The sequence below is a fragment of the Pseudorca crassidens genome, chromosome 8 (genome assembly GCF_039906515.1).
Source record: "Pseudorca crassidens isolate mPseCra1 chromosome 8, mPseCra1.hap1, whole genome shotgun sequence".
Lineage (NCBI taxonomy): Eukaryota > Metazoa > Chordata > Mammalia > Artiodactyla > Delphinidae > Pseudorca > Pseudorca crassidens.
In genome coordinates this window covers 89,461,266-89,470,180 of record NC_090303.1, presented here as the reverse complement: position 1 = coordinate 89,470,180, position 8,915 = coordinate 89,461,266, and the positions used below count along the sequence as shown (strand labels likewise).

Here is an 8,915-nt window from a genome sequence, read left to right as displayed (position 1 = left end):
ACATTCTTGCATCAACTCCTGAATTTTCTGAACTATCTCAAACTCAAGGACATCATCAGCTGTTTTCAAAACAATATCTGCTAGCAGCTGCCAGTTGCAACCTTATGGTCTCAGGGTCTCCCCTTATAGCTATGCAACCATTTTGGGCCCCAACCAATCCGTGCTTAACAAGCACCCTTACTTCGTGCCAGCTCCAATCCTAATTCTTGGCAAACAACTTATTTAATTTTATGGGTTTTGCATGTATAAGCCTCCTTCATTTTGTGGTCCGGTGGAAGACAATTCAAGTGCTTTTTGCATCTGTGTCTCCTGGGCTACAGTCCTCATTTTGGCTCACATGAAACTCTCCTCTATCCCTTATTATAAATTGTTTATTGATTATTTACACCAACATTGTTTTCCATCCACTTCGTGTGATGAAGGGCAGGGGGTCTCAGACTCTATCTCCTCCAAACAAAATAAGAGTGATGGATCGTGTATTGAACACCTACTATGTTCCTAATCCTTGTGGATGACCTTGTGAAGCGTCTTCTCTTGCTCATTTTATAGACGGGGAAGCCAGCTCAGAGAAGGGCAGTGACCTGCCTGAGGTTTAAACACCTAAAGTTCTCTCTGGTCTTCTGCTCACCACGCCTCCTTGGGTGGCATTTAGTGAAAGGAATATTAACTATCTTTGACCAGAGAGAAATTTGCACGATTTTGTAAGTTTCGGAGCAAAAGACCCTCAGCTGTGAACTGAGGTCTGTGGACAGTAGCTTATAGGGAGGGATGAGGAAGGCAGAGATCCATGGAGACGTACATTCTCTGACTCCAGTTAGGAGCTCCCAGCACTGCTGCTAAGAGGAACCTTGGATGCAAACTCAGATGGGCTTTTGCCCTCCATTTCCTTTGCACAAGGGCAGATTCTGGCTTCCAGGAGAGGCTGGGAATATAGTAGGCTCCTTTATGGGGAGCAGGTATTGCTGGGTCAGCATGGCTGGGCACTTTCTGCTGTAGAAGAGCAGATATATGACTACCAAGACATGTCCCAGGGTGAGAGTACCCATCCTCCCCTGACCTCCAGAGTAAAACTCCCAAAGACTCAGGGCCTGTCATCATGACCCAGCACCAAGGGACTTCCTTCTGGGGTTTCTGTTTTAAGGGTTTAATGTATATGAAAGTGTTTTGAAATGTAGAAAGAACTATACAAATACTGACATAGAAAGTTGAGGCTTGAAACTATAAAATTCCTAGAAGAAGACATATGGGAAAATCTTCATAACATTGGTTTTGGCAATGATTTCATGGATATGACACTGAAAGAACAGGCAACGAAAGCCAAAATAGACATCAAACTAAAAGCCTTCTGCACAGCAAAGGAAACACTCAACAGGGTAAAAATGCACCCCAGAGAATGGGAGAAAGTATTTGCAAATCTTATGTCTCATAAGGGGTAATATCCAAAATATGTAAGGAACTCCTACTACCCAACAGCAAAAAAACAAATAACCTTTTTAATAAATGGGCAAAGGACTTGAACTGTTTTGAAAACAAGACATACAAATGGCCAACAGCTATATGAAAAGGTGCTCAGCACCACTAATCATCAGGGAAATGCAAACCAAAACCACAATGAGATATCACATCATACCTGTTAGGATGGCCATTATCAAACAAACAAAGTCTGGCAAGGATGTAGAGAAATTGGAACCCTGTGCACTCTTTCTGGGAATGTAAAATGGTGCAATTATTAGGGAAAACAATATGGAGGTTCCTAAAAAAATTAAAAATAGAACTAACATATGATCCAGCAATCCCACTTCTACGTATTTATCTGAAAGAACTGAATGCAGGATCTTAAAAAGATGTCTGCACGCATGTTCATTTCAGCATTATGCACAATAGCCAAGAGGTAGAAGCAACCTAAATATCCATTGACAGATGAATGAATAAAGAAAATGTGGCATAGACATACCATGGAATATCATTCAGTCATAAAAAAAGATGGATAAACCTTGAGGACATTATGCTAAGTGAAACAAACCAGTCACAGAATGAGAAATACTGCATGATTCTACTTATATGAGGTATCTAGAGTAATCAAACTCACAGAAACAGAGAGTAGAGTGGTGGTTGCCAGGGGCTGGGGGAGTTGCCAGAGGGAAATGGGGAATTGCTGTTTAATGGGTATAGAGTTTCAGTCACGGATGAAAAATTTCTAGAAATCCCTGTACAACATTGTGCATATAGTTAATAATATGGTACTGTACACTTATGAATTTGTTGAGGGTAAATCTCATTTTACGTGTGTGTGTGTGTGTGTGTGTGTGTGTGTGTGTGTTTTTACCACAATTGAAAAAAAAAAAAAGAAGAGGCTAAGTGATGTACTCAAAATTGAAAAGCTAATCAATGTGGTCTCATTTTGGGTTTTTTCCCATTATTATAGTGTAACTCATGAAACTTTGTGGTCAAATGTATTCTTTACTCATTCAATATATATATATATATATATATATTTTTTTTTTTTTTGACCACACTGCATGGCATCCGGGATCTTAGTTCCCTGACCAAAGATCAAATCTGCACCCTCTGCAGCGGAAGCATGGTGCCCTAACCACTGGACTGCCAGGGAATTCCCCATTAAAGGAATATTTATTGCATGTCCACTATGTGCCAAACATTGTTTTAGGTGCTGGAGATATGACCATGAACAAAACAGACATAAATGCTGATCCTTGTTGAATTTTAATTCTAGTGCTGGGAAGATTAAAAAAAAAAAAAGACCAACGTGTTTATAGTATATTAGAAGGTGATAAACTAAACCCGCATCCCAGCTAGCCAAGTGACCCCTCCACACCTTGCGCTAAGGTTTCAACAGACCTCACCGAAATGCCATGTCAAATGGAACATGCCATGGAAACCGTGATGTTCACGTTTCACAAATTTGCTGGGGATAAAGTCTACTTTACAAAGGAGGACCTGAGGATACTCATGGAAAAGGAGTTCCCTGGATTTTTGGAAAATCAAAATATTGAAGAATCTGGACCCGTAGTAAGATGGTTAAGTGGGCTTCCAGAGCTCCTTTTTGCTAAATTCTGGGCTCACTATTGCGTGCGATGACTATTTTGTGGTACACATGAAGCAGAAGGGAAAGAAGAAGGCAGCATGGAGCCATTACTCCCACCATGATTAGAGTTCTCCCACTGGGGCGCTTAAGGAATCTGTCCCATAGCTTCCCCCTGTATAAGGATTTCATGAGCAGATAGGGCCCCTTAGAAAATGTACAAATAAAATCCAACTCCCATTTGACAAGCAGAGAAAGCAGAGTCAGTTAAAGCCAGATAAGCTTTTTTTAAAAAATAAATTTATTTATTTATTTATGGCTGCATTGGGTCTTCGTTGCTGTGCGCACGCTTTCTCTAGTTGTGGCGAGCGGGGGTTACTCTTTGTTGCTCTGCACGGGCTTCTCATTGCAGTGGCTTCTCTTGTTGCGGAGCACGGGCTGTAGGCGTGAAGGCTTCAGTAGTTGTGGTTCGCAGGCTCTAGAGCACAGGCTTAGTAGTTGTGGCACATGGGCTTTGTTGCTCTGCGACATGTGAGATCTTCCTGGACCAGGGATCGAACCCGTGTCCCCTGCATTGGCAGGTGGATTCTTAACCACTGCGCCACCAGGGAAGTCTCAGATAAGCTTTTTTTTTTTTTTTGCGCGGTATGTGGGCCTCTCACTGTTGTGGCCTCTCCCGTTGTGGAGCACAGGCTCCGGACATGCAGGCTCAGCGGCCATGGCTCACAGGCCCAGCCGCTCCGCGGCATGTGGGATCTTCCCAGACCGGGGCACGAACCCGTGTCCCCTGCATCGGCAGGCGGACTCTCAACCACTGCGCCACCTGGGAAGCCCCCCAGATAAGCTTTTCATTTTTATATTGGTCACATCCTCTTGCCCTCAATAAACAACTTACTTTTTTTCGTTCCTAAAAAGATGGTGATATGATAAAGCCTAAGAAGGAAAATAAAGCAGGGGAGGGAGATAGGGAGTACAGGGGGAGGCGGTCCACTTTAAATAGGTAGCGGGCATAGCAAATGCAAAACCCCTTGGGCAGGATTGTGTCAAGTGCAGAGCAAGGCATCCCTGTGACTGGAGCAGAACGAGAGAGCGAGTGAGGAGGAGGATGGTGAGAGATGAGATTAGAGGAGCAAAGGGCAGGGGGCAGGGCTTTCCTGGGACCTCTCTGGCTGCCGTATCAAGAAGAGGCAGTGAGGAAGTGATGGGGGAAGCCTGGAGGCAAGTTAAGCCCTTACAATAACACAGGTGAGAAAATATGAGAGCTGGTGGTGGACGAGGTTAGAAATCACTAGATATTGAAGACAAAGCCCACAGAATATCCTGATGGGTTGATGGTGGGAGGACACCACAGAAAGAGGGGAGTCAAAGGTGACTCCCTGGTTTTGAGCCTGGAGAGCTGGAAGGATGAAATGAAAGGATGAGGAAGACCATGGGTCAGGCAGGTTCAGTTCTTGTAAATCAAATCATTGGTCAACTCCTTTATTCACTTGCTACATAAAATGAATTTTAATTATACAAAGCATACACATTCCCCTTGTAAAAACGGAAACATTTGAGCCCACCTTGGTCTTATCTCCACCTTTATAGATTTAACTACTGTTATTTGTTTGGTATGAATGCTCCCAGATCCTTTGCTAGATGTTTACGTAGCTACAGATATTCCCTTGGAAAATATAGTTTTGTGAGTTCTGGAAGGAAAGAACTTTACATAAATACATCACTCTGCAACTTGCTGTTTTCATTCAATAATATGAGTTGGAAATGAGTTCATACTTGTACATAGAGATCTACCTCATTTGTTTTCATGGCTGCATAATATTCCTTATATTAGACAACTTTAAAGGAATGGTGATTTCATTTGAAAGTGGAGAAAACTTTTGCAAGGTGTATTAGTCAGGGTTCTTCAGAGAATCAGAATATATTTATACAGGGGCGGAGAGAGGTGTGGGGGACAGGCAGGGGAAGCTGCCCTAATTATTGCAGAAGGTAGAAACAGGATTGCAGAGAGCAAGGAGTTGTTTTTTAGGAAAAGTGGCAACAGAGATGGGATTCCCCCATGCTGTCCTCAACTCAGTGTTTGCGAAGGCATATTTCTTATTAACCTAGGAGATGTGAATTGTTCCAGCAGTGAAAGTGAATGATTTTATAGACTCATAAACTCATGGATTCCTGCTGCTGGCATTCTCATGCCATTATTGGCAGTTTACTGCCCTGTGCAAATGGGGACTTTGCTGCCACGTGGGGTGGAAGGCAGAGGGTTGGAGGTAGGCAGGTTCTCACTCTAATTTGAGCTGCTCCTCAAGAGATATGATCATGGGACTTCCCTGGTGGCACAGTAGTTAAAAATCCTCCTGCCAATGCAGGGGACACGGGTTTGAGCCCTGGTCTAGGAAGATCCCACATGCCGTGGAGCAACTAAGCCTGTGCGCCACAACTACCGAGCCTGTGCTCCAGAGCTCCCGAGCCACAACTACTGAGCCCACGTGCCACAACTGCTGAAGCCCGCGCACCTAGAGCCCGTGCTCTGCCACAAGAGAAGCCACCGCAATGAGAAACCCGCGCACCGCAACAAAGAGTAGCCCCCGCTCTCAGCAGCTAGAGAAAGCCTGCGTTCAGCACCGAAGACCCAACACAGCCAAAAATAAATAAAAATAAAAATTAAAAAATTTATTTTTAAAATAAAGGAGAAATGTGGTCTGGGAGAAGGTGGATCACTTTCAGTCTTTGGGATAATCTTGGAGATAATCTCTAAACAGACAGACCAAGGTTCGCAGCAGGTGCCTTATACCAGCATGAGGCCCATGGACTGTAAGGGCTGGAAGGACCCCAGGGTTCTTCTTAACCCAAGGTCTTTATGTTGCAGCTGAGGAAGCTGGACAACTTGATCATCAGAGTTCAGGTGTAAGGTCCTATCTTTTGTTCTGAAAACTGAATTGTATAAGCATAGGATTGGGAATTCCTAGTTTAGCATCAATTTATATTTAAAAGTTTTGGGTGGATCGTTGATAAAAGCTTTGTGTGAGTCAGCACTAAGATATGGTTATGAAAAATGAACATGCTATATTTAAAGACAGTCATATTTATAAAATAAAATTAATACATGTTCATGGTAGGGAATTTGAAAAATATTAAAAAGTATATAGACAAAGTCAGAAATCACCCATAAAATCCAACATCTCTACTACCTAAAGCCAATAATTGTAGATATTTTGTGTGTACGTATAGGTCAAAAATATTATATAAGGCAATCATGTTGCATCTACAATTCTGTATTGCATTTAAAATTAAACTTTTTATTTTGAGATAATTGTAGATTCACATGCAGTTGTAAGAAATAATACAGAGATCCCACGCACCCTCTACCAAGTTTTCTCCAATGGTAACATCTTGGCAAAACTATAGTACAATATCACAAGCAGCACGTTGACGTTTATAATCCACTGATATTATTCAGATGTCCCTCTTTTACTTAAACACATTTGTGAGTGTGTGTGTGTTTAGTTCTCTACAGTTTTATCACGTGTGTAGTTTCATGTATCCACAACCACAGTGAAACCCAGAATAGTTCCAGTACGACAAGGAGTTCTCATTTTGCCCTTTTATAATCACACCCCCTTACTCTCATACCCGCTCACTCATTCCTGACCCCTGGCAACCACTAATCTGTTCTCCATGTCTAAATTTTGTGTTTTCAAAGATGTTATATAAATGAATCATAATGGCCTTTTGAGAGATATATATATATACATATATATATAAAACATTTTAGAATTCTTTTTTTTCCAATCAGCATAATTTCCTTGAGATCTGTCCAGTTGTGTATCACTAATTCACTTCTCTTTATTGCTGAGTACTATTCTGTGCTATGGATGTACCAGTTTGTTTAACTAGAGGAGGTGAGGTAGGTCAGCCGTATTGCCTGTTGTCCCTGTTTATTTTAGCCTCTACCAAAAAGAGTTGAAGGACATCAGGGTTGTTTCCAGTTTTTGGCGATTAAATAAAGCCGCTATGAGCACTCATGTACAACTTTTTATGTGAAGATATGTTTTCATTTCTCTGGGACAGATGTCCAAGAACTTGATGACTGGGTTACGTAGTAATTGTGTGTTTAATTTATAAGAAACTGCCTAAAATTTTTTTTGAAGTGTGAATCACATTTTTTTTTCTTTTGGCCATGCCACGCAGCTTGCAGGATCTTAGTTCTCAGACCAGGGACTGAATCCGTGCCCCCTGCAGTGAAACCGCAGAGTCCTAACCACTGGACCACCAGGGAAGTCCCTGAATCACACATTTTTAACATGTAGTGTGAATATTTCTCTAAGTAATAAAGTAGGCTTTGCAAAAAAGATTTTAAATGACAACATTATATTGCATGGGATGGGTGTAGCATAATTTATTTAAGCTTTTCCCTAATGTTGAACATTTTGGTTGTTTCAGATTTCTCTTTCCCTGTAGAAATCATGATTAGACGCCTGCATGTGCAGTTGGTGTGAAGAACAGGCCGGCTGGAACTGTTCTTGTCGTGCCCAGTGATGAGAAGTTTCTGAAAGATTGATTTGTGCTAACTTCACTGCACAGGGGCCTGAGGGAGACATCAGAATGCCACCCTTTTTGTCATTCAGTAAGAAATACAACCATCGCACACACAGGGAGTATGCATGGTACCACTGGCATAAACGACATCCCCTTTGGCTGTGTTGGAAGGCTAACATAATTGTAAACTCCTTTTTAGTTTACCAGGAGAAAGACACCAGAATGCCACAACTCTTCCTGTGGTCAAGTGCCAGGGTGATCAGATGGTCCCCTGGTGAGCTTGGAACCAGGAAAAGGGTGGACTACCTCTAATGGCTCCATTTTCATGGTCTAGTGCCTTCTTCTCATCTTGGGAATGGTCTTGTCATAGAACAGAACTCAGGATATCTGCTGGCCGAGATGCCCACGAGGGCTTCAGTGGGCTCTGCCCATGGTCACTCTCTTGATTTCTGCATGTCTGTGTGCAAAACCTCTTCTGATGGACACAATATTTATTTTGTGAATTGATGCCCTCAATCAAGTCCTGTGAGCCAGTAGCTTTTCTCTCTCCTTCCATTGACTGTGTCTTTGGTTTTTGATCCATTTTGGGTGGATTCTGCCATTCAGCGCTCAGTGGGAAATGCAGTTTCCTCATTCCTAAGTTCTTGGAGGATACTTTACTGTAGCCTCTGAGTACTTACAGCTTCTACTATTATAAATGTTTCATTATTACAAATAACTTGCGCTCTTACAAACAACCCATTCTACATGCACCTTGTCTTTTTAAAATTATTTCTTTAAGGGAAATTTTAGAAGCGTAGTCATTGGGTTCAAGAGTATGAACATTTTTTTTTGTTGGTGGCGGTGATCATTTATAATGCCATCCCTAGAAAAGTATAATAGCTCATTCTGGAGCTCTGTGAGAACGCCCACTTCATGTTATGTTTATCAATACTGGCCAGTAGATGTTTTAATGCAAATTTGGTAAGTGAAAAGGGCATCTGTTCTAATTTGTATGTCATCGATTTTCAATGGGCTGAGAGCTAACGTGTCAACAGCCTGCCCCCTAAGGCAAGGCCAAGGGTTATCAGCAGGGCTGGGCCACTTCCAGTTTTCAGAAGTGCTCAGAACTTTGTATGGCACTGACCACAGTAAGAAAAGATTCCTCTGCTGAAGGCAATGGCGATGGAAGCTCTGTACTGAGCATGTAACTTGGAGTTCCAGGCAGTACAGACAGGTGGGCTTCATTCATTCATTAATTCAACAAACAGCTCTTGAGTACCGCCTTTCAAGGGGCTATGCTAGGAATTGGAGGATCAGCCAGACACACTCTCTGCTCTCAGGAGTTTATAATCAAGGA

At 42.2% G+C, this 8,915-nt stretch overlaps 1 pseudogene; it reads left to right on the top strand.

Moving 5' to 3' along the window:
- The first annotated feature begins 2,820 nt into the window (after window positions 1-2,820).
- LOC137228731 (protein S100-A10 pseudogene) lies at window positions 2,821-3,172 on the top strand (annotated as a pseudogene).
- Window positions 3,173-8,915: the final 5,743 nt, after the last annotated feature.